Source organism: Rhea pennata, chromosome 10 (genome assembly GCF_028389875.1).
Source record: "Rhea pennata isolate bPtePen1 chromosome 10, bPtePen1.pri, whole genome shotgun sequence".
In the NCBI taxonomy this organism is placed as follows: domain Eukaryota; kingdom Metazoa; phylum Chordata; class Aves; order Rheiformes; family Rheidae; genus Rhea; species Rhea pennata.
In genome coordinates, this window is record NC_084672.1 from 24648352 (window position 1) to 24672720 (window position 24369).

Consider the following 24369-nt stretch of genomic DNA (forward strand, 5'->3'; position numbering starts at 1 on the left):
AAGTCTGGCAAGAGTAACGAGGGCTCCGGGTTTGGCCTCCTTACCGAACTGCTGTGACCCAGGTGTGGGTCGCTGTGGCTCTACACGGTCAACTGCTAGCCGTTCGAGGGTCAACGCTGTGCACTATCAGCGGCTGTAGGACTGAGTCCAACTGCCAAGGGCCCAGCCACTGCCTGTGCTGCGCTCACCTGCAGCTCCCAGCTCGTCCTCATCTGTGGCGCAGCCCTGCCTTTGCTGCCCCTGACAGCCTGATGGCTGCCCCTAACACTGCACCAGGCCCAAGGAAATGACGGAAACGCCTCCTATCCATCCCTGGAGCAGTAGCTTGGATTTCAAGCAGGGTCAGCCTCAACCTCGTGACTTGAGTTATCGTCACCATCCAGACAAAAGCGTGCACAGGCAGACCTCTACAGCGGTTCACCCTCGGCCATAAAACTTCCTCCTTCCCCCCAGTCACCTACGTCCCTCCAGTTCCCTTCACCCCACCATTTGCCCTCCCACATAGCTCACCCCTTCTAACGCCTCCCCTGAATTCTTTCTCGGGCTCCCTAGAGCCGGACACCAGCACACAGTGCCATTTGCGTGTTTCTTTTTTCCGCTGTCTTGGAACTTCAAGACTGGGGTCCCTGGCTTCCTTGCAGTCTTTCCTTTTCAGCTCCTGCTCTTGGACGGTCTGCTTTCTCTCTGTCTTAAGAGACCTGACACATTTGCCCTCCACCACCAGTGGATGACTCGCAGAGCTCCCTTCCCTTCCCTTCCCTTCCCCTCTCTTCCCTTCCCCTCTCTCTTCCCCTCCCTTCCCCTCCCTTCCCTTCCCCTCCCTTCCCTTCCCTTCCCTTCCCTTCCCTTCCCTCCCTTCCTTCCCTTCCCTTCCCTTCCCTTCCTTCCCTTCCCTTCCCTTCCCTTCCCTCCCCTCCCCTCCCCCTCCCCTCCCCTCCCTCCCCTCCCCTCCCTTCTCCTCCCTTCCCTTCCCTTCCCTTCCCTTCCCTTCCCTTCCCTCGCCTCCCCTCGCCTCCCCTCCCCTCCCTTCCCTTCCCCTCTCTTCCCTTCCCTTCCCTTCCCTTCCCTTCCTTCCTTCCCTTCCCTTCCCTTCCCTTCCCTTCCCTTCCCTTCCCTTCCCTTCCCTTCCCTTCCCTTCCCTTCCCCTCCCTTCCCTTCCCTTCCCTTCCCTTCCCCCCCTTCCCTTCCCTTCCCTTCCCTTCCCTCCCCTCTCTTCCTTCCCTTCCCCTCCCTTCCCCTCCCCTCCCTTCCCTTCCCCTCCATCCCTTCCCTTCCTTCCCCTCCCCCTCGCCTCCCATCGCCTCCCTCCCTCGCCTCCCCTCCCTTCCCTTCCCTTCCCTTCCCTTCCCTCCCTTCCCTTCCCTTCCCTTCCCCTCCCTTCCCTTCCCCTCCCTTCCCTTCCCCTCCCTTCCCTTCCCTTCCTCCCCTCCAGCCACGGAGACACCAGAGGGAGAGTCAAAGCATGCTCCGCTCCAGTGCTCCAGTGCTCCAGTGTCAGCATATTCCAGATGCCACCCCGATGGCCAGGCGCTGAGAGCTGCAGCCGTAGCCCGGGGGTTACGCCTCTGCAACCCTGGATGCAGGCACTTCTGCTTCAGAGTGCAGGTCCCAACCCGGCTGCTTAGGGCCCTCAGGCCTCAGAGGCAGACAGGGAGAAAAGACTCCTCACCCTGGGGAGGCAGCTGGAGCTCTGGGACTCCCCCAGATCTGCTCCCTCACAGGGCTAGGCACCTGCTGTGCCTCTTGTCCAGTCCACCTCACTTCACAGCGGGCACCAGGAGGTAAGTGAGACACCTCCCCTGGAGTCCCAGGTGTGGCAAATGTGCTCTGAATGTGCTCCTCTCTTTGTGGGTGCTCAGCTGTGGTGTGATCAAGGCATGGAAAGGAAACTCCCCTCTCCCAGTGCAGGCTGGCCCTGAAACTCACAACAAGCTGGATGACATTGCACAGGACACGAGAGCACTGCTGCCAAGACGTTTGGAGTAGGTAGCTGTGGCCAAGTGGGGAAGGTGATGAATGTGAAATCCACGGAGGTTGCCCCACACACGTTCAAATCCTGCCAGCGACAGGGTACCCTCGCCTTCAGGGCTGCCTGGACTGAGCACACTCCGGCCCTAGACAAAGCCCCACAGCCACGGTCCCACCAGCTGCATAGCATGCCCAGTGAACCCTCCATCCCTCTAGTCATCCTCAGCTTCCCCCAGAATTGCCATGCGGCATGGGAACCACCTTTCTGCTTTCGCAGCCGCAGAGGCTCACAGCTTTGCTGACAGAAGGATGCTCACCTATGGGGAGGGGTGGGTTTTCTTCCAAGGGACACGTTTTCCCGCGGAGCCTGAGCCGAGATGTGTATGCTTCCGCGATGGGAAGGGGGGCCCCCTCCGCAGAAACACCTGCAGGTTTTTGCAGCCACAGGAGAAAAAAATGGGGGAAGGGAAAGACCCTCCCCAAATGCCGCTTCCTATTCTTTTTCCTGCTGCTGCATCAGTCTCCCCTCTCAGACTCCCGGGAGAGTCCTGAATGCTCAGAGAGGGTCACATGGTGCATGGGAGGAGCAGGGGGGAGGCGCAGGTCTGCATTGCGTTGGTGGTATAGTGGTGAGCATAGCTGCCTTCCAAGCAGTTGACCCGGGTTCGATTCCCGGCAACGCACACGCGCTTTCTTCTTCCAGGCGCCTGCAGAGGCACCTCCATCTCTTGCTAGAAAAGAGCCCAGCTTTCACCAACAAGTTCACATTCCCTGGAGGAGCCTCTCCCTTTACTACATGCACAGGCAGGACAGGACGGGCCACCCCACAGAGCCCAGGAGAGACAGCCCTGGCTTCAGCAATGCCTGCCTTGGTGAAAGCGCATGCAAGCGAGTGGAGCAGAAGGGCTGTTGAGGATGGGGGCTACAGTCAGGACCAGGAGTCAGGCAGAGACCAGCTGCTTGGCAGGCAGCTGTGCTCATCACGGTGACAGAAGCGCTGGCAGGCACATGCCTCTGCCCCACTTCTCCCGCAGCCACGTCAGTCCTGCCCCACCCCTCCCTGCACACAGCCTCTGGCAACTGCTCCACATTCCCCACCCCAAGCATCTCTGCCTGCTCCAGGCCTGTAAGAGCGGAAATCCCCCAGCCCCGCTGCTGGTTCCCACAGGGACAGACCCACCCAGGGACTTCTGTTGAGGCACTCTCCAGGCTGCACTGGTTGTACCGGGGTCTGTGCCTGTCCTGAGAGAGCCAAAAGCACTGCAGCCCACCCATGCCGTTCACAGCAGGGACATGCAGGCGTGTCAGGGATCACCCTGAGGGCTGCGGTGAGCAGAGCAGCACAGAGGGAAGGCGCTGTCCCCACAGCCCTGGGGCGGAGGCATTAGCCTCCGCTCTGCCCTGTTCCTCGCTCCTCAGATACCCGCCTTGGCTTCTCTCAGCAGAGTGTCTGGGCCATCTCCTCACCCGTGGAGCAAGGCCTTTTAAATTTCACTCTCAGCCTTCCCTTCTCACGCGCAATTTGGATTCAGAATGTTCATGTTGGGTTCCGTCGAGCCTTCTTGAGAGAGCAACAGCTCTGCGTGGGTCTTTTTTGTTTGTGTTCCTTCCTTCCCTGGAAGGGTGGGACAGTGGAGACACAAGAGGTAAGAAATGAAAGAGAGCTGCCAGGGGGAAGCTGCCTCAGCGGGTGCTGAAGCCCTGGAGCAGGAGCCCAGAGAAGCTTGGACTCTCCTTCCTTGACGGATTTGGAACTGAGTCACCTGCCCTAGCTTTGGCGCTAGTCGTACTCGGGGTGCGTAGCTGAATTAGAGACCTCCAGAGATCCCTTCCAGTCCATCTCATTCCACGAATCGACAGCTGCCAGAGAGCGCTGTGCTCTCCTCCCACCTCTGCACCACAGCAGCAAGTGAGCCTCAAGGCCACCAGTGGAATGGAGCTGTCCTCTGGTCTTCTGGGGTGTGCACCTGCCTAAGGAAGGACTAGCAGCCTCCCTGCCTAAAGAAAGGCAGTCTCCTGTGCACAGAGCCAGGCTTACCAAATGGCGGGCACGTGCATGGAGAGAGAAAGAGGCGGTGGCAGTGCCTGAGGCCGTTGCGGTGTAGTGGGTCTTGCGGGGAAGAAATCAAAGGCGCCCAAGCACGCTGCAGGGACCTGCTGACCCACGAGTCTCTTGTGGTGTCCTTGCTGGTTTACAACAGTGGCAGAGCCATAAGGAGTCGCCAGGAGGAGGTGACTGCGCGCATCCTGGCCCTCCACCCCCTGCCGCCGACAGGTCCTTTGGTTCTGCCACTGAAGAATTCCTTTCCCACTGGCACAGCTGGAGGAAGTTTTGTGACCATGTGCCTTGGGCCCCTGTGCGCCTTGCTCCGAAATGTCTCCACGTGCTGCCTTTGCCTCCCGGGAGCCCCAGTGCCGCAAGGGAAGGGTTGCTGCCAGCAGCCAGCTCTGAGTGCCCCGTGCACAGGAGGAGCCTGAATTACCTGCCCTGGTTCAGGCCGGCTCTAGGGAAAAGGGCCAAGGCTGGCCAAGAGGTCAGGATGGCCGAGCGGTCTAAGGCGCTGCGTTCAGGTCGCAGTCTCCATGGGAGGCGTGGGTTCGAATCCTACTCCTGACAGGCTTCTCTCTGCTGGTCTTTTCCCTGGCCAGACTGGCAGTGGAGAGCCTCAGGCCTGGACTGTCCTCTCATCTCAGTCTGTGCTCCTCAGCCAAGATCATGCCTCCTGGTCAAGCAGCTAAGGGGAGGAGGCCCTAGGCTCATCCCTAGGTGACCTCAGATGAGCTCCCTGAACTGGCTCTGTGCTTGCACCTCTGCCCTCCCCAAAGAAAAGAGGTCAGGGCCTCTGGGCTGACACCCATTTCAACCCCTGCCTACCTAATAAGCTCTCATCCTCCCACCTTTTTCTACCTACTCAAAGGCTGCCATTAAATTAAATCCCACAAAGCCTAAGGACTCAAACGCTACTGCTGGATCCCACAAAGCTTTCCCGTCTCCCGGCTAACCAGGCCTGTCCCCTAAGCTTCTGCTGACAGGGTCAGTGCCCCGCCAGGGGCAGGCCCCAGCCCGGCAAGCTGCACTGCGAATCCGTGCTTAGCCTACCCTCACAAGGACCACCAGGGCCTGTCCAGCAGAGCGGCTACCCTCCCAGTCAGTCCCCAGTGCAGGGCAATTAGGCCCTGCTGCTGCCAGACTCTGCGTTTCTCCTTGTGGAGGTCCACCCACCCAGACCATGACGTCCCAACTTGGATACAAAGCTGCTGTGGCAGACCATGTCCAAAGGTTTGCTAAAGGACAAGCCACGCAGTGTCCCCTCTTGTCCCTTCACCCGTGGACGGACATAGTGAAGACGACTTGCTCCGTGGCCTTCCAAGCACTGAGGAGAGGCTGAGTGGCCTGTGGGTGCCCAGGCAGTCTTTCTTCCTCTGTTTGGAGTCTGGTGCAACCCTTTTCTTGCCCCAGTTGCCAGGATCTTCCCCTGCTCTCTGCTCCCCAATCTGCAGAGCCCCCGAGAGGTCTCTTTTCTGTCTTCCAGGCCCTGTGGCACAGGCTATACGTGTCAGTCCAGGATCCAGCACTGACGAGCGGGGTTTCAACCCAGAAGGTATCCCTGACCTCGGCAGTACCTCAGCTGCCAGCACAGCCATCCCTACTGGGAAGAGGGGCAGCTGGGACTAAGGGCATCGCCGCCATGGTTTCAGCACAAGCATGTCGGTCTGTTACCACGCAGAGGCCAGCAGGGACAGCCCAGGCTCACGGATTTCAGAGCACTGATGTCACCTTCTCAGAAGGGCCACTGTCAGGAAGAGGAGATGCAAGCAGGGTGGCATCAGGGGGTGCGAGAACATGGGATGATTGAGGGAGATGCTGAAGGAGCTGGGTTTGTTCATCCTGGAGAAGAGGAGGCAGGGGGGCATCTAGTCGCGAGCTTCCACTAGGTAAAAGGTGGTTTGTAGGGAAGACAGAAGCAGCCCCTTCTTGGAGGTGCACAAGGAAAGGACAAGAGCCACTGGGCGCAAGTTGCAACAAGGGAAGTTCTGATTTGATATGGGGGGGGGGAGAGAGAGAAAAAAGACCACAGTGAGCGTGGTTTTGCACCACAACAGGTGGATTGTCCAGCACTGAGGTTTCCAACCTCAACCGGACAAGGGCACAAGCAGCCTCAGGTGACTTGTGCTGGGCAGTTAGGCGTGCACTGAGCTGGAGGTTGGACTAGAGACCTGCAAGCTGCCTTCCACCTAAGCTTTCTACGACTTTCTCATTCTTTGCTGCTGTTACTGTTTTAAATTAAAACCCCGTAATTCATGCGTTGGCGGAAGAAGCGATCTTTAGGGCTTTAGAGCTCAAACGTTGTCTCTGTGTGGGGGGCTTCTTCATAGGAGAAAGGGCTGTGGTGGGAGAGTTTCCTGCTCGTGCGACAATCCTACCTCACTGCCTGCCCTGGGGAAAGGACCGATTTGGGAAAGGGCCTTTGCAGAGATGCTTTGTTCCTGGCTTTCTTGTTAAATGCGTGCAGAGCAGAACAGAAGTGTCCAGGTGGACCGTATGCTGACAGCCCGAGAAGGATGACTTCTCTTTCTCATTCTGGCTGGGTGTTTCCTAAGTGTGTCGTCTGTCAGTAGAGGAGAGGCTAGGAGAGCCGGGAGTGTTTAGCCAGGAGAAGACCACGCTCAGGAGGAACTAACTTATCAATGTGTACAAAAGCTAGATAACAATGATGAATTCAGAAGCCTGCAGCTGGAATCTTCCAGGGCTACTGGGAAGCTCTCAGGGCAGAGATGAAGAAATTTCAGGAGTCTGGTGGCAGGAAGGTGGACAGTGAAACTCTGGGAGAGGAGAAAGAGAAGGGAGCGAGGGTAGGGGCGATCCTTCTCTTGGAGCTCAGCAGTGAAGGATTTTCTTGGAAAGCTGCTGCCTTACCTGTGGAGTCACTGTGGGACATGCCATGTAATGTGGACAAAGTCTCGTCTAACCCCAGGTGATTTGCCCGATAGTAGGCAAGGGGACAGCACTGTGAGGGTCAGCTGAGACACGGGGCAACAACACTAGGGACCAGAGTGATGGTATTCAGTACTTACTTCCTGGAAGCACATCTGTATTGGGTCACCCCTTTTGAGTACTAGGATGGAGAGGTGCTTCCTACTGCAGCGGGTTCTTTCCGAGCTCAAGCAAGAGTTTTCTGGTCTGGGCTGAAGAGGCGCGTGAGTGAGGACACACGATGCACGGTGCAGCTTGTGTGCTGAATGGGACAGTGTTACTAGTGACTATAGCCTGAGGAGAGAGTTGTAGCTCACAGGCTGCCTTCAGCTCACCCCCCCCCCCCCCACCGATGGCGAGCGTAGCTATCAGCCATGGTGAAATTTAGCCGTGAAGGACACCTGCAGTCAGCTCCTGAGCGCTTTTGATGGAGGGCCATCTCTCTGCTCAGGTCATGGCAGATGCTCAGGAGACTCTGGGGTAAACTCAGGCAAACCGTCAAGACTGCACATTCCTGCAAGGGGAAGAGACTCAGGTCTGCAGGGACGTGGCAAAGCTCAACAGCAAGGAAGGACCCTTGTGAGCTGGAGGGAAGTGCTGGGAGGGAGGCAGGAGTGAGGGCTGTGATGACGTTGCTGGTGCTGATGCTGCTCAGGCAGCACCACAGCCTGATTCTGCAGTCCTGGAGGCCAGGCAACAAAGGCAGGTTTACCAAGAAGAAGAGGAGGCCAGAGAGTGCGACCGCTCCCTGCAGTGTGGAAAGAGGAAACGGTCCCTCTCGGGGGGTCTCCATAGCCACGTGGACCCAAATGGAGCTGTTTTGCCCAGCAGGTCCATCGCGGAGGCCAAAAGCCTGCATGGCCTGCTTTTTTAGGAGTAGCTTGGAGCCACGGTGCATATGGCCTTCAGCCATGCTGATGTTTGGCTGTGAAGGACACTGCAAGTCATCTCTCGAGTGCTTTCAGTGGAGGGACTCAGGCTGACCCTGAGAGACATCTCTCCCTACAGGTCATGGCTGACGCTCAGGAAATGGTGGGCTAAGTTCCGGAGAACGTGAAGATGGCACAGTCCCCGTAAGGGAGAAGAGGCTCAGGTCTGCAGGGACGTGGCAAAGCTCAACAGCAAGGAAGGACCTTTGTGAGCTGGAGGGAAGCGCCGGGAGGGAGGCAGGAGTGAGGCTGTGATGATGTTGCTGGTGCCGGTCAGGCTGTGCCACAGCCTGTTCCGTCACGAACCTGCCTCTGGCTTTTAAGTTCCTCCTGAGCATGGTCTCCTGCCGGCTAAGCAAGCGCACCTCTGTTAGCCTCTTCTCTAAGGTGCGGTAGGCGAAGCACTCATTGGCAGTGCAGCCTGTCAGGGTAGGTCCTGCCACTGGCCCTGCGAGCGGAAGTTCCCTGAGGGAACTGGCCTTGTTCAGCTGGGAGACGGGAAGGCTTTGGGGGGATCTAATAGCAGCCATTGAATACCTACGAGAAGGTGGGAGGATGAGAGCCAATAGGTACGGAGTGTACATTGCTGTTAGATAGCAAGAAGAACCTGTCAATACACAGAAACGCGTTGTGGCTTGCAGCCAGGAAACCATTTCTAGCAACAAAACGGTAGCTCTGATCTGAAGTCCGCGGGTGATAAACTGGAGATTGCCCAGGATTTCAGCGGCTCTTACGACACAACTGAAAACTCCGATGACCTTGTCAATTAAGAGTGAGAGAGCTAAGTAGCCTTGTGGGAAAATGTACATTTCAAACACATTGGCACCAGAATGTTGAAATGGAAGCCAGTGCATTACAAATAAATAAATACATAAATAAACAGATGGATAAATAAATAAATAAATAAATAAATAGAGAGAGGCGGCAGGAGCAGCACCAGCAAGGGGCTGAGGAGCAGAAAGAGCCACCCCCACCCCTGGCCAGGCACCTGGAGCACAGCACGGTGGGGAGTGCTGGTAGAAGCGCCCAAAGCAAGAGCCCCCCACCACTCCGGGAGAGGGACTGGGGGAAAAAGGGCCTTAGCAGAGGATGGTTTCGATCCATCGACCTCTGGGTTATGGGCCCAGCACGCTTCCGCTGCGCCACTCTGCTTCCTGCAGCAGCTCTTCAGAAGCCCTCCCTGCTGCTCCCAGGCACTAACACCATGAGCCCTAGAGTTCAGTGGGGTTTCTGTTCCTCCTGCCCACGGAGAAAGACGTCTTCCCAGGAAGCCAAAACCTGGGCTGAAAGCCTCCCTTGTTTGCCCTCCTGTCGCCATCTCCTGCCCATCACGCGCAGCGTTGAGAGGGGAGTGTTTGTGTTTGCCCCAGCTGAGCTGCCTCTGCAGGGGAGGGCAGAAACCTCAGAGTGAGGGGGGAGCCTGCCTGCCTGTGCTGTGCTCAGAGCACCCGCGTCCCAGCGAGCCGATGAGGGTCTGCTGCACTCAGGGCCAGGAAAAGGCTTTTACTCCCCTCCACCTGGAGTCACACGCGTCTCCTGCACACAGTGCTTTCCTCGCGCGGGCTTGGCCAGCCCTGGCAGCCCACGGCTCCCAGTGGCTTTCTGCCCTGGAGAGGCGGCTTCCACTTCTGCTGGTGACCCAGCTGCTGACACACTTCCTCGGAACAGCTGCCCAGGCCAACCCTGAACAGCTGGCCTGGTGTGACCCCAGAGGCCAATGCATGCTCTCTTGCTGCCTTCCCGTGGACATTTTGGGCAGCTGCGTTCCAGTCTGCAGCAAGGGAAGGCGGAAGCCCCAAAGCAACTCAGGCCTGCTGGCCCTTTGCTGTTCCACGTGCCTGGGTTGCGGCAGGGCATGCTGCCAAGGGGAACGCCTCCTCACGCGGAAGCACTCCGGGAATGGCTCTGTCTCTTGCAAACTGCCATGTGTTCACCAAACACAGAGCCGCACTGGTCTTCTGCAGACTAATGTTGGAAGCGGGAGCAGGGTGGGCACTGCTTCCTCTCTGGCTCGTGCAAGAGGAAGGGAAAAGATCACTGGGGAAGCCCATTCCTGCCTAGCGGAGGTGAGCAACTGTCTGGGCGAAAGCCGCCTTACCTGTGAGACGGTGGAGGAATGCGTGAGGGTGTGACACTTTGAGAGCAGTGCTGCAGAGGGCACAGTCAGCTTAAACCTGGCCTGGAAAATGGGCTTGTTTCCCTCCCTCCCCACTTACAGCTTATGCCAGCCTGGTTTGGGTTGTCGCAGGCGGAGGAAACGAACGTGGCACAGTCCCTTGTGGTGGAGAACCCGTGGAGGTGCTCTAACTCCATTTCAGTTAGTGAGAGAGAAAATTAAGTCTTTCATGTCACTCTTAGGCCCTTGTCACTCTGACCTGTTGATCCATCTAACTATTGCACAGTGGACCCATGGTTTTCACATGCTAACATGGAAATAGGCTTGACATTGTCAAGTCTGGCAAGAGTAACGAGGGCTCCCGGGTTTGGCCTCCTTACCGAACTGCTGTGACCCAGGTGTGGGGTCGCTGTGGGCTCTACGGTCAACTGCTAGCCGTTCGAGGGTCAACGCTGTGCACTATCAGCGGCTGTAGGACTGAGTCCAACTGCCAAGGGCCCAGCCACTGCCTGTGCTGCGCTCACCTGCAGCTCCCAGCTCGTCCTCATCTGTGGCGCAGCCCTGCCTTTGCTGCCCCCTGACAGCCTGATGGCTGCCCCTAACACTGCACCAGGCCCAAGGAAATGACGGAACGCCTCCTATCCATCCCTGGAGCAGTAGCTTGGATTTCAAGCAGGGTCAGCCTCACCTCGTGACTTGAGTTATCGTCACCATCCAGACAAAAGCGTGCACAGGCAGACCTCTACAGCGGTTCACCCTCGGCCATAAACTTCCTCCTTCCCCCCAGTCACCTACGTCCCTCCAGTTCCCTTCACCCCACCATTTGCCCTCCACATAGCTCACCCCTTCTAACGCCTCCCCTGAATTCTTTCTCGGGCTCCCTAGAGCCGGACACCAGCACACAGTGCCATTTGCGTGTTTCTTTTTTCCCGCTGTCTTGGAACTTCAAGACTGGGGTCCCTGGCTTCCTTGCAGTCTTTCCTTTTCAGCTCTGCTCTTGGACGGTCTGCTTTCTCTTCTGTCTTAAGAGACCTGACACATTTGCCCTCCACCACCAGTGGATGACTCGCAGAGCTCCCTTCCCTTCCTTCCCTTCCCCTCTCTTCCCTTCCCCTCTCTTCCCTTCCCCTCTCTTCCCCTCCCTTCCCTTCCCCTCCCTTCCCTTCCCCTCCCTTCCCTTCCCTTCCCTTCCCTTCCCTTCCCTTCCCTTCCCTTCCCTTCCCCTCCCCTCCCTCCCCTCCCTTCCCCTCCTTCCCTTCCCTTCCCTTCCCTTCCCTTCCCTTCCTTTCCTTCCCTTCCTCTTCCCTTCCCTTCCTCTCCCTCGCCTCCCCTCGCCTCCCCTCGCCTCCCCTCCCTCCTTCCCTTCCCTCTCTTCCTTCCCTTCCCTTCCCTTCCCTTCCCTCCTTCCCTTCCCTTCCCTTCCTCCTTCCCTTCCTTCCCTTCCCCTCCCTTCCCTTCCCTTCCCTTCCCTTCCCTTCCCTTCCCTTCCCTTCCCCTCCCTTCCCTTCCCCCCCTTCCCTTCCCTTCCTCCCTTCCCTTCCTCTTCAATTCCCTTCCCCTCTCTTCCCTTCCCTTCCCCTCCCCTCCCTTCCCTTCCCCTCCCATCCCTTCCTTCCCTTCCCCTCCCCTCGCCTCCCATCGCCTCCCTCCCTCGCCTCCCCTCCCTTCCCTTCCCTTCCCTTCCCCTCCCTTCCTTCCTTCCCTTCCCCTCCCTTCCCTTCCCCTCCCTTCCCTTCCCCTCCCTTCCCTTCCCTTCCTCCCCTCCAGCCACGGAGACACCAGAGGAGAGGTCAAAGCATGCTCCGCTCCAGTGCTCCAGTGCTCCAGTGTCAGCATATTCCAGATGCCACCCCGATGGCCAGGCGCTGAGAGCTGCAGCCGTAGCCCGGGGGTTACGCCTCTGCAACCTGGATGCAGGCACTTCTGCTTCAGAGTGCAGGTCCCAACCCGGCTGCTTAGGGCCCTCAGGCCTCAGAGGCAGACAGGGAGAAAAGACTCCTCACCCTGGGGAGGCAGCTGGAGCTCTGGGACTCCCCCAGATCTGCTCCCTCCACAGGGCTAGGCACCTGCTGGTGCCTCTTGTCCAGTCCACCTCACTTCACAGCGGGCACCAGGAGGTAAGTGAGACACCTCCCCTGGAGTCCCAGGTGTGGCAAATGTGCTCTGAATGTGCTCCTCTCTTTGTGGGTGCTCAGCTGTGGTGTGATCAAGGCATGGAAAGGAAACTCCCCTCTCCCAGTGCAGGCTGGCCCTGAAACTCACAACAAGCTGGATGACATTGCACAGGACACGAGAGCACTGCTGCCAAGACGTTTGGAGTAGGTAGCTGTGGCCAAGTGGGGAAGGTGATGAATGTGAAATCCACGGAGGTTGCCCCACACACGTTCAAATCCTGCCAGCGACAGGGTACCCTCGCCTTCAGGGCTGCCTGGACTGAGCACACTCCGGCCCTAGACAAAGCCCCACAGCCACGGTCCCACCAGCTGCATAGCATGCCCAGTGAACCCTCCATCCCTCTAGTCATCCTCAGCTTCCCCCAGAATTGCCATGCGGCATGGGAACCACCTTTCTGCTTTCGCAGCCGCAGAGGCTCACAGCTTTGCTGACAGAAGGATGCTCACCTATGGGGAGGGGTGGGTTTTCTTCCAAGGGACACGTTTTCCCGCGGAGCCTGAGCCGAGATGTGTATGCTTCCGCGATGGGAAGGGGGGCCCCCTCCGCAGAAACACCTGCAGGTTTTTGCAGCCACAGGAGAAAAAAATGGGGGAAGGGAAAGACCCTCCCCAAATGCCGCTTCCTATTCTTTTTCCTGCTGCTGCATCAGTCTCCCCTCTCAGACTCCCGGGAGAGTCCTGAATGCTCAGAGAGGGTCACATGGTGCATGGGAGGAGCAGGGGGGAGGCGCAGGTCTGCATGCGTTGGTGGTATAGTGGTGAGCATAGCTGCCTTCCAAGCAGTTGACCCGGGTTCGATTCCCGGCCAACGCACACGCGCTTTTCTTCTTCCAGGCGCCTGCAGAGGCACCTCCATCTCTTGCTAGAAAAGAGCCCAGCTTTCACCAACAAGTTCACATTCCCTGGAGGAGCCTCTCCCTTTACTACATGCACAGGCAGGACAGGACGGGCCACCCCACAGAGCCCAGGAGAGACAGCCCTGGCTTCAGCAATGCCTGCCTTGGTGAAAGCGCATGCAAGCGAGTGGAGCAGAAGGGCTGTTGAGGATGGGGGCTACAGTCAGGACCAGGAGTCAGGCAGAGACCAGCTGCTTGGCAGGCAGCTGTGCTCATCACGGTGACAGAAGCGCTGGCAGGCACATGCCTCTGCCCCACTTCTCCCGCAGCCACGTCAGTCCTGCCCCACCCCTCCCTGCACACAGCCTCTGGCAACTGCTCCACATTCCCCACCCCAAGCATCTCTGCCTGCTCCCAGGCCTGTAAGAGCGGAAATCCCCCAGCCCCGCTGCTGGTTCCCACAGGGACAGACCCACCCAGGGACTTCTGTTGAGGCACTCTCCAGGCTGCACTGGTTGTACCGGGGTCTGTGCCTGTCCTGAGAGAGCCAAAAGCACTGCAGCCCACCCATGCCGTTCACAGCAGGGACATGCAGGCGTGTCAGGGATCACCTGAGGGCTGCGGTGAGCAGAGCAGCACAGAGGGAAGGCGCTGTCCCCACAGCCCTGGGGCGGAGGCATTAGCCTCCGCTCTGCCCTGATCCTCGCTCCTCAGATACCCGCCTTGGCTTCTCTCAGCAGAGTGTCTGGGCCATCTCCTCACCCGTGGAGCAAGGCCTTTTAAATTTCACTCTCAGCCTTCCCTTCTCACGCGCAATTTGGATTCAGAATGTTCATGTTGGGTTCCGTCGAGCCTTCTTGAGAGAGCAACAGCTCTGCGTGGTCTTTTTTGTTTGTGTTCCTTCCTTCCCTGGAAGGGTGGGACAGTGGAGACACAAGAGGTAAGAAATGAAAGAGAGCTGCCCAGGGGGAAGCTGCCTCAGCGGGTGCTGAAGCCCTGGAGCAGGAGCCCAGAGAAGCTTGGACTCTCCTTCCTTGGACGGATTTGGAACTGAGTCACCTGCCCTAGCTTTGGCGCTAGTCGTACTCGGGGTGCGTAGCTGAATTAGAGACCTCCAGAGATCCCTTCCAGTCCATCTCATTCCACGAATCGACAGCTGCCAGAGAGCGCTGTGCTCTCCTCCCACCTCTGCACCACAGCAGCAAGTGAGCCTCAAGGCCACCAGTGGAATGGAGCTGTCCTCTGGTCTTCTGGGGTGTGCACCTGCCTAAGGAAGGACTAGCAGCCTCCCTGCCTAAAGAAAGGCAGTCTCCTGTGCACAGAGCCAGGCTTACCAAATGGCGGGCATGTGCATGGAGAGAGAAAGAGGCGGTGGCAGTGCCTGAGGCCGTTGCGGTGTAGTGGGTCTTGCGGGGAAGAAATCAAAGGCGCCCAAGCACGCTGCAGGGGACCTGCTGACCCACGAGTCTCTTGTGGTGTCCTTGCTGGTTTACAACAGTGGCAGAGCCATAAGGAGTCGCCAGGAGGAGGTGACTGCGCGCATCCTGGCCCTCCACCCCCTGCCGCCGACAGGTCCTTTGGTTCTGCCACTGAAGAATTCCCTTTCCCACTGGCACAGCTGGAGGAAGTTTTGTGACCATGTGCCTTGGGCCCCTGTGCGCCTTGCTCCGAAATGTCTCCACGTGCTGCCTTTGCCTCCCGGGAGCCCCAGTGCCGCAAGGGAAGGGTTGCTGCCAGCAGCCAGCTCTGAGTGCCCCGTGCACAGGAGGAGCCTGAATTACCTGCCCTGGTTCAGGCCGGCTCTAGGGAAAAGGGCCAAGGCTGGCCAAGAGGTCAGGATGGCCGAGCGGTCTAAGGCGCTGCGTTCAGGTCGCAGTCCTCCATGGGAGGCGTGGGTTCGAATCCTACTCCTGACAGGCTTCTCTCTGCTGGTCTTTTCCCTGGCCAGACTGGCAGTGGAGAGCCTCAGGCCTGGACTGTCCTCTCATCTCAGTCTGTGCTCCTCAGCCAAGATCATGCCTCCTGGTCAAGCAGCTAAGGGGAGGAGGCCCTAGGCTCATCCTAGGTGACCTCAGATGAGCTCCCTGAACTGGCTCTGTGCTTGCACCTCTGCCCTCCCCAAAGAAAAGAGGTCAGGGCCTCTGGGCTGACACCCATTTCAACCCCTGCCTACCTAATAAGCTCTCATCCTCCACCTTTTTCTACCTACTCAAAGGCTGCCATTAAATTAAATCCCCACAAAGCCTAAGGACTCAAACGCTACTGCTGGATCCCCACAAAGCTTTCCCGTCTCCCGGCTAAACCACGCCTGTCCCCTAAGCTTCTGCTGACAGGGTCAGTGCCCCGCCAGGGGCAGGCCCCAGCCCGGCAAGCTGCACTGCGAATCCGTGCTTAGCCTACCCCTCACAAGGACCACCAGGGCCTGTCCAGCAGAGCGGCTACCCTCCCAGTCAGTCCCCAGTGCAGGGCAATTAGGCCCTGCTGCTGCCAGACTCTGCGTTTCTCCTTGTGGAGGTCCACCCACCCAGACCATGACGTCCCAACTTGGATACAAAGCTGCTGTGGCAGACCATGTCCAAAGGTTTGCTAAAGACAAGCCACGCAGTGTCCCCTCTTGTCCCTTCACCCGTGGACGGACATAGTGAAGACGACTTGCTCCGTGGCCTTCCAAGGCACTGAGGAGAGGCTGAGTGGCCTGTGGGTGCCCAGGCAGTCTTTCTTCCTCTGTTTGGAGTCTGGTGCAACCCTTTTCTTGCCCCAGTTGCCAGGATCTTCCCCTGCTCTCTGCTCCCCAATCTGCAGAGCCCCCCGAGAGGTCTCTTTTCTGTCTTCCAGGCCCTGTGGCACAGGCTATACGTGTCAGTCCAGGATCCAGCACTGACGAGCGGGGTTTCAACCCAGAAGGTATCCCTGACCTCGGCAGTACCTCAGCTGCCAGCACAGCCATCCCTACTGGGAAGAGGGGCAGCTGGGACTAAGGGCATCGCCGCCATGGTTTCAGCACAAGCATGTCGGTCTGTTACCACGCAGAGGCCAGCAGGGACAGCCCAGGCTCACGGGATTTCAGAGCACTGATGTCACCTTCTCAGAAGGGCCACTGTCAGGAAGAGGAGATGCAAGCAGGGTGGCATCAGGGGGTGCGAGAACATGGGATGATTGAGGGAGATGCTGAAGGAGCTGGGTTTGTTCATCCTGGAGAAGAGGAGGCAGGGGGGCATCTAGTCGCGAGCTTCCACTAGGTAAAAGGTGGTTTGTAGGGAAGACAGAAGCAGCCCCTTCTTGGAGGTGCACAAGGAAAGGACAAGAGCCACTGGGCGCAAATTGCAACAAGGGAAGTTCTGATTTGATATGGGGGGGGGGGGGGAGAGAGAGAAAAAAGACCACAGTGAGCGTGGTTTTGCACCACAACAGGTGGATTGTCCAGCACTGAGGTTTCCAAACCTCAACCGGACAAGGGCACAAGCAGCCTCAGGTGACTTGTGCTGGGCAGTTAGGCGTGCACTGAGCTGGAGGTTGGACTAGAGACCTGCAAGCTGCCTTCCAACCTAAGCTTTCTACGACTTTCTCATTCTTTGCTGCTGTTACTGTTTTAAATTAAAACCCCGTAATTCATGCGTTGGCGGAAGAAGCGATCTTTAGGGCTTTAGAGCTCAAACGTTGTCTCTGTGTGGGGGGCTTCTTCATAGGAGAAAGGGCTGTGGTGGGAGAGTTTCCTGCTCGTGCGACAATCCCACCTCACTGCCTGCCCTGGGGAAAGGACCGATTTGGGAAAGGGCCTTTGCAGAGATGCTTTGTTCCTGGCTTTCTTGTTAAATGCGTGCAGAGCAGAACAGAAGTGTCCAGGTGGACCGTATGCTGACAGCCCGAGAAGGATGACTTCTCTTTCTCATTCTGGCTGGGTTGTTTCCTAAGTGTGTCGTCTGTCAGTAGAGGAGAGGCTAGGAGAGCCGGGATTGTTTAGCCAGGAGAAGACCACGCTCGGGAGGAACTAACTTATCAATGTGTACAAAAGCTAGATAACAATGATGAATTCAGAAGCCTGCAGCTGGAATCTTCCCAGGGCTACTGGGAAGCTCTCAGGGCAGAGATGAAGAAATTTCAGGAGTCTGGTGGCAGGAAGGTGGACAGTGAAACTCTGGGAGAGGAGAAAGAGAAGGGAGCGAGGGTAGGGGCGATCCTTCTCTTGGAGCTCAGCAGTGAAGGATTTTCTTTGGAAAGCTGCTGCCTTACCTGTGGAGTCACTGTGGGACATGCCACGTAATGTGGACAAAGTCTCGTCTAACCCCAGGTGATTTGCCCGATAGTAGGCAAGGGGACAGCACTGTGAGGGTCAGCTGAGACACGGGGGCAACAACACTAGGGACCAGAGTGATGGTATTCAGTACTTACTTCCTGGAAGCACATCTGTATTGGGTCACCCCTTTTGAGTACTAGGATGGAGAGGTGCTTCCTACTGCAGCGGGTTCTTTCCGAGCTCAAGCAAGAGTTTTCTGGTCTGGGCTGAAGAGGCGCGTGAGTGAGGACACACGATGCACGGTGCAGCTTGTGTGCTGAATGGGACAGTGTTACTAGTGACTATAGCCTGAGGAGAGGAGTTGTAGCTCACAGGCTGCCTTCAGCTCACCCCCCCCCCCACCGATGGCGAGCGTAGCTATCAGCCATGGTGAAATTTAGCCGTGAAGGACACCTGCAGTCAGCTCCTGAGCGCTTTTGATGGAGGGCCATCTCTCTGCTCAGGTCATGGCAGATGCTCAGGAGACTCTGGGGTAAACTCAGGCAAACCGTCAAGACTGCACACTCCTGCAAGGGGAAGAGACTCAGGTCTGCAGGGACGTGGCAAAGCTCAACAGCAAGGAAGGACCCTTGTGAGCTGGAGGGAAGTGCTGGGAGGGAGGCAGGAGTGAGGGCTGTGAGGACGTTGCTGGTGCTGATGCTGCTCAGGCAGCACCACAGCCTGATTCTGCAGTCCTGGAGGCCAGGCAACAAAGGCAGGTTTACCAAGAAGAAGAGGAGGCCAGAGAGTGCGACCGCTCCCTGCAGTGTGGAAAGAGGAAACGGTCCCTCTCGGGGGGGTCTCCATAGCCACGTGGACCCAAATGGAGCTGTTTTGCCCAGCAAGTCCATCGCGGAGGCCAAAAGCCTGCATGGCTTGCTTTTTTAGGAGTAGCTTGGAGCCACGGTGCGTATGGCCTTCAGCCATGCTGATGTTTGGCTGTGAAGGACACTGCAAGTCATCTCTCGAGTGCTTTCAGTGGAGGGACTCAGGCTGACCCTGAGAGACATCTCTCCCTACAGGTCATGGCTGACGCTCAGGAAATGGTGGGCTAAGTTCCGGGAGAACGTGAAGATGGCACAGTCCCGTAAGGGAGAAGAGGCTCAGGTCTGCAGGGACGTGGCAAAGCTCAACAGCAAGGAAGGACCCTTGTGAGCTGGAGGGAAGCGCCGGGAGGGAGGCAGGAGTGAGGGCTGTGATGATGTTGCTGGTGCCGGTCAGGCTGTGCCACAGCCTGTTCCGTCACGAACCTGCCTCTGGCTTTAAGTTCCTCCTGAGCATGGTCTCCTGCCGGCTAAGCAAGCGCACCTCTGTTAGCCTCTTCTCTAAGGTGCGGTAGGCGAAGCACTCATTGGCAGTGCAGCCTGTCAGGGTAGGTCCTGCCACTGGCCCTGCGAGCGGAAGTTCCCCTGAGGGAACTGGCCTTGTTCAGCTGGGAGACGGGAAGGCTTTGGGGGGATCTAATAGCAGCCATTGAATACCTACGAGAAGGTGGGAGGATGAGAGCCAATAGGTACGGAGTGTACATTGCTGTTAGATAGCAAGAAGAACCTGTCAATACACAGAAACGCGTTGTGGCTTGCAGCCAGGAAACCATTTCTAGCAACAAAACGGTAGCTCTGATCTGAAGTCCGCGGGTGATAAACGGGAGATTGCCCAGGATTTCAGCGGCTCTTACGACACAACTGAAAACTCCGATGACCTTGTCAATTAAGAGTGAGAGAGCTAAGTAGCCTTGTGGGAAAATGTACATTTCAAACACATTGGCACCAGAATGTTGAAATGGAAGCCAGTGCATTACAAATAAATAAATACATAAATAAACAGATGGATAAATAAATAAATAAATAAATAGAGAGAGGCGGCAGGAGCAGCACCGGCAAGGGGCTGAGGAGCAGAAAGAGCCACCCCCACCCCTGGCCAGGCACCTGGAGCACAGCACGGTGGGGAGTGCTGGTAGAAGCGCCCAAAGCAAGAGCCCCCCACCACTCCGGGAGAGGGACTGGGGGAAAAAGGGCCTTAGCAGAGGATGGTTTCGATCCATCGACCTCTGGGTTATGGGCCCAGCACGCTTCCGCTGCGCCACTCTGCTTCCTGCAGCAGCTCTTCAGAAGCCCTCCCTGCTGCTCCCAGGCACTAACACCACGAGCCCTAGGGTTCAGTGGCGTTTCTGTTCCTCCTGCCCACGGAGGAAAGACGTCTTCCCAGGAAGCCCAAAACCTGGGCTGAAGCCTCCCTCGTTTGCCCTCCTGTCGCCATCTCCTGCCCATCACGCGCAGCGTTGAGAGGGGAGTGTTTGTGTTTGCCCCAGCTGAGCTGCCTCTGCAGGGGAGGGCAGAAACCTCAGAGTGAGGGGGGAGCCTGCCTGCCTGTGCTGTGCTCAGAGCACCCGCGTCCCAGCGAGCCGATGAGGGTCTGCTGCACTCAGGGCCAGGAAAAGGCTTTTACTCCCCTCCACCTGGAGTCACACGCGTCTCCTGCACACAGTGCTTTCCTCGCGCGGGCTTGGCCAGCCCTGGCAGCCCACGGCTCCCAGTGGCTTTCTGCCCTGGAGAGGCGGCTTCCACTTCTGCTGGTGACCAGCTGCTGACACACTTCCTCGGAACAGCTGCCCAGGCCAACCCTGAACAGCTGGCCTGGTGTGACCCCAGAGGCCAATGCATGCTCTCTTGCTGCCTTCCCGTGGACATTTTGGGCAGCTGCGTTCCAGTCTGCAGCAAGGGAAGGCGGAAGCCCCAAAGCAACTCAGGCCTGCTGGCCCTTTGCTGTTCCACGTGCCTGGGTTGCGGCAGGGCATGCTGCCAAGGGGGAATGCCTCCTCACGCGGAAGCACTCCGGGAATGGCTCTGTCTCTTGCAAACTGCCATGTGTTCACCAAACACAGGAGCCGCACTGGTCTTCTGCAGACTAATGTTGGAAGCGGGAGCAGGGTGGGCACTGCTTCCTCTCTGGCTCGTGCAAGGGGAAGGGAAAAGATCACTGGGGAAGCCCGTTCCTGCCTAGCGGAGGTGAGCAACTGTCTGGGCGAAAGCCGCCTTACCTGTGAGACGGTGGAGGAATGCGTGAGGGTGTGACACTTTGAGAGCAGTGCTGCAGAGGGCACAGTCAGCTTAAACCTGGCCTGGAAAATGGGCTTGTTTCCCTCCCTCCCCACTTACAGCTTATGCCAGCCTGGTTTGGGTTGTCGCAGGCGGAGGAAACGAACGTGGCACAGTCCCTTGTGGTGGAGAACCCGTGGAGGTGCTCTAACTCCATTTCAGTTAGTGAGAGAGAAAATTAAGTCTTTCATGTCACTCTTAGGCCCTTGTCACTCTGACCTGTTGATCCATCTAACTATTGCACAGTGGACCCATGGTTTTCACATGCTAACATGGAAATAGGCTTGACATTGTCAAGTCTGGCAAGAGTAACGAGGGCTCCCGGGTTTGGCCTCCTTACCGAACTGCTGTGACCCAGGTGTGGGGTCGCTGTGGCTCTACGGTCAACTGCTAGCCGTTCGAGGGTCAACGCTGTGCACTATCAGCGGCTGTAGGACTGAGTCCAACTGCCAAGAGCCCAGCCACTGCCTGTGCTGCGCTCACCTGCGGCTCCCAGCTCGTCCTCATCTGTGGCGCAGCCCTGCCTTTGCTGCCCCCTGACAGCCTGATGGCTGCCCCTAACACTGCACCAGGCCCAAGGAAATGACGGAAACGCCTCCTATCCATCCCTGGAGCAGTAGCTTGGATTTCAAGCAGGGTCAGCCTCAACCTCGTGACTTGAGTTATCGTCACCATCCAGACAAAAGTGTGCACAGGCAGACCTCTACAGCGGTTCACCCTCGGCCATAAAACTTCCTCCTTCCCCCCAGTCACCTACGTCCCTCCAGTTCCCTTCACCCCACCATTTGCCCTCCCACATAGCTCACCCCTTCTAACGCCTCCCCTGAGTTCTTTCTCGGGCTCCCTAGAGCCGGACACCAGCACACAGTGCCATTTGCGTGTTTCTTTTTTCCGCTGTCTTGGAACTTCAAGACTGGGGTCCCTGGCTTCCTTGCAGTCTTTCCTTTTCAGCTCCTGCTCTTGGACGGTCTGCTTTCTCTTCTGTCTTAAGAGACCTGACACATTTGCCCTCCACCACCAGAGGATGACTCGCAGAGCTCCCTTCCCTTCCCTTCCCTTCCCTTCCCTTCCCTTCCCTTCCCTTCCCTTCCCTTCCCTTCCCTTCCCTTCCCTTCCCTTCCCTTCCCTTCCCTTCCCTTCCCTTCCCGTCCCTTCCCGTCCCCTCCCTTCCCCTTCCCCTTCCCTTCCCCTTCCCTTCCCCTCCCTTCCCCTCCCCTCCCTTCCCTTCCCTTCCCTTCCCTTCCCTTCCCTTCCCTTCCCTCCAGCCACGGAGGCACCAGAGGGAGAGTCAAAGCATGCTCCGCTCCAGTGCTCCAGTGCTCCAGTGTCAGCATATTCCAGATGCCACCCCGACGGCCAGGCGCTGGGAGCTGCAGCCGTAGCCCGGGGGTTACGCCTCTGCAACCCTGGATGCAGGCACTTCTGCTTCAGAGTGCAGGTCCCAACCCGGCTGCTTAGGGCCCTCAGGCCTCAGAGGCAGACAGGGAGAAAAGACTCCTCACCCTGGGGAGGCAGCTGGAGCTCTGGGACTCCCCCAGATCTGCTCCCTCCACAGGGCTAGGCACCTGCTGGTGCCTCTTGTCCAGTCCACCTCACTTCACAGCGGGCACCAGGAGGTAAGTGAGACACCTCCCCTGGAGTCCCAGGTGTGGCGAATGTGCTCTGAATGTGCTCCTCTCTTTGTGGGTGCTCAGCTGTGGTGTGATCAAGGCATGGAAAGGAAACTCCCCTCTCCCAGTGCAGGCTGGCCCTGAAACTCACAACAAGCTGGATGACATTGCACAGGACACGAGAGCACTGCTGCCAAGACGTTTGGAGTAGGTAGCTGTGGCCAAGTGGGGAAGGTGATGAATGTGAAATCCACAGAGGTTTCCCCACACACATTCAAATCCTGCCAGCGACAGGGTACCCTCGCCTTCAGGGCTGCCTGGACTGAGCACACTCCGGCCCTAGACAAAGCCCCACAGCCACGGTCCCACCAGCTGCATAGCATGCCCAGTGAACCCTCCATCCCTCTAGTCATCCTCGGCTTCCCCCAGAATTGCCATGCAGCATGGGAACCACCTTTCTGCTTTCGCAGCCGCAGAGGCTCACAGCTTTGCTGACAGAAGGATGCTCACCTATGGGGAGGGGTGGGTTTTCTTCCAAGGGACACGTTTTCCCGCGGAGCCTGAGCCGAGATGTGTATGCTTCCGCGATGGGAAGGGGGGCCCCCTCCGCAGAAACACCTGCAGGTTTTTGCAGCCACAGGAGAAAAAAATGGGGGAAGGGAAAGACCCTCCCCAAATGCCGCTTCCTATTCTTTTTCCTGCTGCTGCATCAGTCTCCCCTCTCAGACTCCCGGGAGAGTCCTGAATGCTCAGAGAGGGTCACATGGTGCATGGGAGCAGCAGGGGGGAGGCACAGGTCTGCATGCGTTGGTGGTATAGTGGTGAGCATAGCTGCCTTCCAAGCAGTTGACCCGGGTTCGATTCCCGGCCAACGCACACGCGCTTTTCTTCTTCCAGGCGCCTGCAGAGGCACCTCCATCTCCTGCTAGAAAAGAGCCCAGCTTTCACCAACAAGTTCACATTCCCTGGAGGAGCCTCTCCCTTTACTACATGCACAGGCAGGACAGGACAGGCCACCCCACAGAGCCCAGGAGAGACAGCCCTGGCTTCAGCAATGCCTGCCTTGGTGAAAGCGCATGCAAGCGAGTGGAGCACAAGAGCTGTTGAGGATGGGGGCTACAGTCAGGACCAGGAGTCAGGCAGAGACCAGCTGCTTGGCAGGCAGCTGTGCTCATCACAGTGACAGAAGCGCTGGCAGGCACATGCCTCTGCCCCACTTCTCCCGCAGCCACGTCAGTCCTGCCCCACCCCTCCCTGCACACAGCCTCTGGCAACTGCTCCACATTCCCCACCCCAAGCATCTCTGCCTGCTCCCAGGCCTGTAAGAGCGGAAATCCCCCAGCCCCGCTGCTGGTTCCCACAGGGACAGACCCACCCAGGGACTTCTGTTGAGGCACTCTCCAGGCTGCACTGGTTGTACCGGGGTCTGTGCCTGTCCTGAGAGAGCCAAAAGCACTGCAGCCCACCCATGCCGTTCACAGCAGGGACATGCAGGCGTGTCAGGGATCACCCTGAGGGCTGCGGTGAGCAGAGCAGCACAGAGGGAAGGCGCTGTCCCCACAGCCCTGGGGCGGAGGCATTAGCCTCCGCTCTGCCCTGTTCCTCGCTCCTCAGATACCCGCCTTGGCTTCTCTCAGCAGAGTGTCTGGGCCATCTCCTCACCCGTGGAGCAAGGCCTTTTAAATTTCACTCTCAGCCTTCCCTTCTCACGCGCAATTTGGATTCAGAATGTTCATGTTGGGTTCCGTCGAGCCTTCTTGAGAGAGCAACAGCTCTGCGTGGGTCTTTTTTGTTTGTGTTCCTTCCTTCCCTGGAAGGGTGGGACAGTGGAGACACAAGAGGTAAGAAATGAAAGAGAGCTGCCCAGGGGGAAGCTGCCTCAGCGGGTGCTGAAGCCCTGGAGCAGGAGCCCAGAGAAGCTTGGACTCTCCTTCCTTGGACGGATTTGGAACTGAGTCACCTGCCCTAGCTTTGGCGCTAGTCGTACTCGGGGTGCGTAGCTGAATTAGAGACCTCCAGAGATCCCTTCCAGTCCATCTCATTCCACGAATCGACAGCTGCCAGAGAGCGCTGTGCTCTCCTCCCACCTCTGCACCACAGCAGCAAGTGAGCCTCAAGGCCACCAGTGGAATGGAGCTGTCCTCTGGTCTTCTGGGGTGTGCACCTGCCTAAGGAAGGACTAGCAGCCTCCCTGCCTAAAGAAAGGCAGTCTCCTGTGCACAGAGCCAGGCTTACCAAATGGCGGGCACGTGCATGGAGAGAGAAAGAGGCGGTGGCAGTGCCTGAGGCCGTTGCGGTGTAGTGGGTCTTGCGGGGAAGAAATCAAAGGCGCCCAAGCACGCTGCAGGGACCTGCTGACCCACGAGTCTCTTGTGGTGTCCTTGCTGGTT

At 57.9% G+C, this 24369-nt stretch overlaps 7 non-coding genes across 7 annotated transcripts; 5 read left to right on the plus strand and 2 right to left on the minus strand.

Annotated features, from left to right (window-relative positions):
* Positions 1 to 2579: 2579 nt before the first annotated feature.
* On the plus strand, positions 2580 to 2652 carry TRNAG-UCC (transfer RNA glycine (anticodon UCC)). Its single transcript has one exon. It is a non-coding gene; the product is annotated as a tRNA-Gly (tRNA).
* Positions 2653 to 4502: 1850 nt separating this feature from the next.
* On the plus strand, positions 4503 to 4585 carry TRNAL-CAG (transfer RNA leucine (anticodon CAG)). The gene has a single exon. It is a non-coding gene; the product is annotated as a tRNA-Leu (tRNA).
* Positions 4586 to 8952: 4367 nt separating this feature from the next.
* Positions 8953 to 9024, minus strand: TRNAM-CAU (transfer RNA methionine (anticodon CAU)). Its single transcript has one exon. It is a non-coding gene; the product is annotated as a tRNA-Met (tRNA).
* A 3879-nt stretch (positions 9025 to 12903) lies between these two features.
* Positions 12904 to 12975, plus strand: TRNAG-UCC (transfer RNA glycine (anticodon UCC)). The gene has a single exon. It is a non-coding gene; the product is annotated as a tRNA-Gly (tRNA).
* Positions 12976 to 14830: 1855 nt separating this feature from the next.
* TRNAL-CAG (transfer RNA leucine (anticodon CAG)) lies at positions 14831 to 14914 on the plus strand. Its single transcript has one exon. It is a non-coding gene; the product is annotated as a tRNA-Leu (tRNA).
* Positions 14915 to 19291: 4377 nt separating this feature from the next.
* On the minus strand, positions 19292 to 19363 carry TRNAM-CAU (transfer RNA methionine (anticodon CAU)). Its single transcript has one exon. It is a non-coding gene; the product is annotated as a tRNA-Met (tRNA).
* A 3420-nt stretch (positions 19364 to 22783) lies between these two features.
* TRNAG-UCC (transfer RNA glycine (anticodon UCC)) lies at positions 22784 to 22855 on the plus strand. The gene has a single exon. It is a non-coding gene; the product is annotated as a tRNA-Gly (tRNA).
* The last annotated feature ends 1514 nt before the right edge of the window (positions 22856 to 24369 follow it).